Genomic DNA, 6012 nt, shown 5'->3' on the forward strand with positions numbered 1-6012 from the left:
CTCGGTCTTCCTGGTCAGGTGGCCTGTAGCAGAACCCCACCTTAGGGATTGGGTTCTGTTGGGTTCATAGCATTTTTCTGAAAATGAGGCTGCTAACTAAGGCACTTAGATATGAATTGATGTGTTGATTTTAGGCACACATTAAAAAAAAAAATTTGGGCTATGCACATTTAGATAAGGACCCAAGCTGGGGAGCCGTCCTTCTGCTCAACCACCACCACTACTGCCTTTAGGAACCATGTATATATCTGCAAGACTTCCCATCTGCTAATGTCCACACCTTTGAGCGGCATGCGAGGGTTTTGTGTTTTGTGCTTACCATCAGCATCCATTTTTCTGGGCGCAGATTGTGGAGTGTGCCCCTGCCACTGAATTTCAGAAGGTTTGTCTCCATTCAGACTTCTGAGAGGTATATGTCTCTGGGTCCCATGGCACGATATATCAGAAAAACCTTCAGAAACCTGGGAGTTCACTGTCAGTCACATGTGACGTTTGTGAAACTACTCTGGAATTTTAAATGCGTTTTGCTTGGGAACAAATGGGACGAGTAAAACTGTGGAGTGATAATCAGAATAAGGTCACCGTATAAAGATCTGCTTGGAACATGAAATTTTAAGGAGAGCCTGTACGTGTTTGTTTGAAGAAGGGCTTCAGAGTAAGAGGTGGACAAAGTGTGGATTAAGGCCCACGTAAGGAAAAGGCTGTAATTCTAATATTAATTAGTTTCTGCATAATTAAATATTTCTCATTTTGAACAGTGGCTGGGAGCTCCCTCTGTCCTTGGCAAAGTTTGAAGTCTAATTTTATGGCTTTGACTCTTCTCTGGTGCACTGCAAGTATATATTAAGCAGTTCTCCTTTTTTTTTTTTTTAAACTTTCCTCGATGTGAATGGTGCTCTGAAAGTGAGGCTAGTTATTTTGTTTATTGCAGGATGTTGGATGATGATTAGAGAAACAATTAATGCCTTTCATCACTAAAATATATGAGAGCAAAGAGTTGAAACCACTAGGAAACATCTATCTTTCTTAGACTTTAATGTTTGGCATCTTGGCAGTCTGACACCAGTTTTGTGACTGTAGGTTATTAACAAAATTGGGTTATTTCCAGAAGTTTATGAAAGCTGATACATTTTCAATTGTCTAGACTTTGCTAGGCAACCTTAGATTATGTTCTGATTGTGAAAAGTGGATTTTGAATTAGTCAACTATGCCACACCTAGTTATGAAATATGTATAACCATGTTAATTTGTTGAACCTGAGGTAGATTGACCTGTGAGATAGTAATCTGGGCTTTGCACCCACTTTTATTCAGTGTCATACACAAATCAGTTAGCACGAGTGGCACAAACTCCAGTGACACCCAGCTCTCTCGCTATTTCATGTGATCTTAGTGAGTATTTGAGACAAATGTGTGGAAGGCAGCAAAATAGTGAAGATTCAGCCCAGACAAGAGTGACAGTGGTGAGAGTAAGGCTGGGAGAAAGAAATAGAAGGTGTGTTGAGAAACCACCCAGAATCAGGGAGTCCAAGTTGTCCTCCTTTTAGTCTAGACCTCACAAAATGCCTTTGAGGGATCCTTGAAATATGTTACTCACAGGATGTGGATTTGAACATTGTACCGTTTTTCTTGGACCCTAGAAACACTGAAAAAATCTGACCCGGTGCCCATCTCTAGCCAAAAGGTTTTCTTCAGTCTTCCATAGCTAAAAGGTGACAGTTGTCTTAAACCTACTGTAGGCATCTGCAGCTTTTCCACTTCAAGGCTTAGATGTATGCCAAATGCGTACGACCTACACCTTAACATGATTCAAACAGTGATTCTACTGCAGACTGTGACTATCTGTCTGTAGGACCTCTGCTCCTTACAAGATGCTTGCTGTTCAAAACTGAGTGAAAGTTATCGAAAATTATTTCAGCTGGTCCTTTTAACAGGCTCTTTCTTAGATATCCATGTATTACCATAGGTATCATCTGCAGAGATGCATGAATGATCGAGCTTTTCTCTTAATAGAAAGGAAATGGTGATAGGGGGTTTCCATGAAGATTCTTTGATTTCAGAATTTATTCTCCCTGAGGTCCAAAATAGCCCAAATTTAACTTTCAGAACATGCTGCAGAGCTATTTTTTGCTGAGCTTTTGCTGAGGGTTGAAGAGCATGAGGCAAGCTGGGAATTTTTTTGGTGATCCTGGATTGATTTGGTTTATGTGGGCAGAGAGTTATTTGGACTGAGCAAGTAATTTTGTTTGTTATGAATATTTGTAATTTGTTATAAGCCCTCAAAACTTTGGGATAAAGACATTTTGTTTATACTTGGGAAAAATTAATGAAATAGATTATATATTTAAGCCTTTTTTGTAATTATTTACTCTTCCTTGTAATTGTGTGTAGTGAACAGATTATCTTTTATTTTATGATTCAGTTTTCCTTTAAGTACTTCTTCCCCTTTGCTGGCACATCAGAGAGATTCTGTTGAATTTAATTGGGCTCTCCTTAGGCTCATGATCTTGCTTGCCAGGTCAGTTTTATAAAATTCTCTTACCTTTTTGGAAAAATGAAATTATTTGTGATTTTGGCTGAAATAGTTCTGATCAGCCCTTCCAAATTCTGAGGGCTACTCCTTGGCATAGCAGCCTTGTAGCTCTAAGAGACCCGTCCTTTGGCAGGGAAGCTGGAAAGATGGATGCGTATATACTGAGGAACGGATTTGGCACCCCTGTGGAGTGCCACATTCCCCAGAAATTTCAGATTTGTGAAATACTGAATTAGTGGCTACTTAGCGGAAAATGATCACAAAGTGATCACAGTTAATTCTGACACTTTTTTTAAAAGAGGAAAATGCACAAATTAACATAATATATGAAGAATATGGTGCTGTCCATCGACCTTTCTTTGCCAATGTGAGACTGTTCCCTACCAAGCTTAATTCAGTGCTCTGTTTGGTTTAATGAATCAATGATACATCTATCACGGATAAGTCTTATTGTCTCTTCCCCTTCCTCCATACAGTCAGCTTCTTCGCTTCTGCTCATCCCACTTAAACCATTTAAATCAAAACAAATATGAAAATATTTCCCTTTAATTAGTATTTGTATTTAGCTTGCACTTCTTTCACTTTTCATTAATGTGTATCAAGCTAAAAACAGAATAAAAGTTAATATTCGGGTTCATATGCTAACTTGTGCAATAGAGATATTGCTGGAAATGACTAACAGCAGTCTGGTGAAGTGGGTGTACGTAGCATCCAGACTATAGGTGCTCATTTTTATGTTTGTGTATGTGGGTGGGCTTTCTGGAAGCAACTAAATGACTTGGGAACTAGAACTCCTAAATTGGGCTTTTTTTTTTTACAATTTTCTCATCCTACCTCTAATATAGGCTGAACCCAAACCTCAAATGTCGGCATCCTTAAGCACTGGTGGCAGGGTAAGAAATTCAGATTGCTGCTTTGTCAGTTCAACCATTACAGAATTTTAATGTATTTTAAAATTATATCTATATTTGATATGTGACCTCAAACATTTAGGGCTTCTTTTTTGATTCTACTTATTCTGTTCCTGGATTAGCTTTATTTCACCTTTGCAGACATCTGCGACTCAAATGTAAAAAGTCCCACAAATTGTCTGTGTGCAAAAAAATAGGCACAGGGCAGTTAAATCAAAGAGAACTAATTTGCAGAGAATCACATAAGGAAATTCATTCAGGTAAGCTGGCAAGATTTTAGGAGTAAACTTCCCAAGAATGATTCTCTTAGGCTTCGTCCTTCAGGGTGAAATACTCGTGTTTTAGCAAGCAGTTTAAAGAGATATAGCTTTTTTTTGGATATTGGTGGTGGAGGAGGAGAATATGAGAGTCCAAAAATAATGAATTTACAGTGTAAGCTTATTCAGAAAAGAGTCATCTGCAGTTCCATTGTACTAAATTATATTATGTGACATTGGGGAGCAGCTTGTATCCTTTGTCAGTTGCTGTAGATGAGTTGGGGATAAAGTTCAGGAAAGGCTTCAGTGTCTAAAATGTTACCTCTTCCTTTTCAGCTTGTTCAGATCAAAACTTGCTATTGGGAATGTGGTCAAGTCTTCTTCCCTGTGTTATTCCCTGAGAATTTGGGAATTGTGGCTTTTGCTGTCTCCTCACAAGCAGGCTGGGCGAGAGCTGAGCCATGGTGCGCAGAGCTCAAATATTTGAGTCTCAGCTAGTAGAGGTTTATTTATATTTGGGGGGGTTTTGGGGTTTGGGTTTGGTTTTTTGTTCCCCCCTTGGCCATTTCCTAAATGCCTCTGGGTATTATAGAACCTGGATATAATCCTGAAGAGATCCTATTTTGGATTACTTAATTCGCATAAAAACCCACAAAAAAATGTTAATGTATGAACAAATATACCATTACATTAAGTAGATACCTGTAGAAAGAATATAAATATATGAATTCATGCATATCATGTAAAACTTAATCTGAAATTAGGGCAGATCCTGCTAATGAGAGAAATGTCTTTCCCCTTCCATTGAGAATAAGAACCTGATCTGACACATTTTCTTTTTTAAAAACACCAGGTCCAATTTATTTCCTGTGACAGAAGAGAAAGGGACTCCATCAAATCTATCAGAATAAGCCATTTTTAAGAGCACATTTAAGTAAATGGACTTCTGGATATTCTCTGAAAGTGAAATAACAAGGGTGGAGAGAAAAAAAGGAGGGGGTAATGATTCTAAAAGCTTCTTATTATAGTTTTAATTTAGATGGGCTTTGGTGCTAATGATGCATTAGGTTATGCCCTTTAAATGGTCTTGTCTTGAAAATGCCAACGTTTTGAAGCAGACTTAAATATATTTCTCAGACGTCAGATCTTGCGCTTGTTATTAAGATGGGGTTTTTATTTTTTTAATTTAAGAACATCCTGTAAGTTATATACGCTGCAGAACTTTTGCAGTTTTGCTTTCTGCCTCTGGACTGGCTGGGGGAGGTAGTAACACACTGAATTAATGTCTGTGTTTCATTACTTGGAGTAACGCTGTGGTGATGAGATATCTGCAAGGCTCAAAAAGATGACCACGAATTATCATTTTAAGTCCCAGCTACTTACAGAACACAGAGGAAAGCAGGAAAAGACTGGTATATGCAGGACTTTGAGGGATATAGGGTAGAGGCTCATTGGTTACTATTCTTTCTTGAATTTCTGGTGTTCGCGTGACAGCGTAAGTTAGCATTTTTCCCTGTTGCCTTAATGTCAAGTCTTGTAGTGGTGCGAGGAAGGCGACTTAATGTGGCTTGCTCCCTTGCCTTATCTTTCATATAGATTTTATATTTGTTGATGATTTTTTCCAGTAGCTCTGCAGCCCGTGGTCACAGGACAGAACTGCCCTGTGCTGAGCACTGCACAAACCCAGAGCAGCCGTGGAGGCGGGCAAAGGGGAGACAAAGGGAAAACCGAGGGGAAAACATCTCTGCACGTGGTAGTTTAATGTTGAAGCATTTGATTTCTTGAGTGCCTTGGGAAGAGTTTAAAAGAAGGAAGGTAATTGGCATGGTTTTGTGGGTGTTTGCAGAGAACTCTTTCAAAACCTGTGATGTGCTATGAGAGGAAGCACACACTGGCAGTCTGGAAATGTGACAAGTGGCTTGTAAAGAATGATGTCGTGACTTGATGGTGAAAGAGAAATCATAGGGAAGGGGAAAACAAATATCTTGTGTCTGATGCAGTAGAAAGGAGGAACCAGAGAGTACAGTAAGAGAAATTACATGGGCCCATCCTAAAACAGTGGACTTCAGATAATGGACTTCACAGAATGTTTTGCATGAATGTAAGGGGAATAAGGTTGCATAAGGTCAAGGCCAGAGGAAAGGCAGTTGCCATAACTGTGAAGTAATTGGCATGAATGTATAGAAAAGTGGATTTCAGGACTTGGAAGGAGTTTAAACATGAGGGTCTAGAGCTCTAAGTTGAAGCTGACAACCAAGTTATTGACCAGACTGACAGGACCATGGTTGTGTTCACAGTGATTGGTTGCAAAG

The sequence above is a fragment of the Aptenodytes forsteri genome, unplaced genomic scaffold (genome assembly GCF_000699145.1).
Source record: "Aptenodytes forsteri isolate BGI_AS27 unplaced genomic scaffold, ASM69914v1 Scaffold241, whole genome shotgun sequence".
Lineage (NCBI taxonomy): Eukaryota > Metazoa > Chordata > Aves > Sphenisciformes > Spheniscidae > Aptenodytes > Aptenodytes forsteri.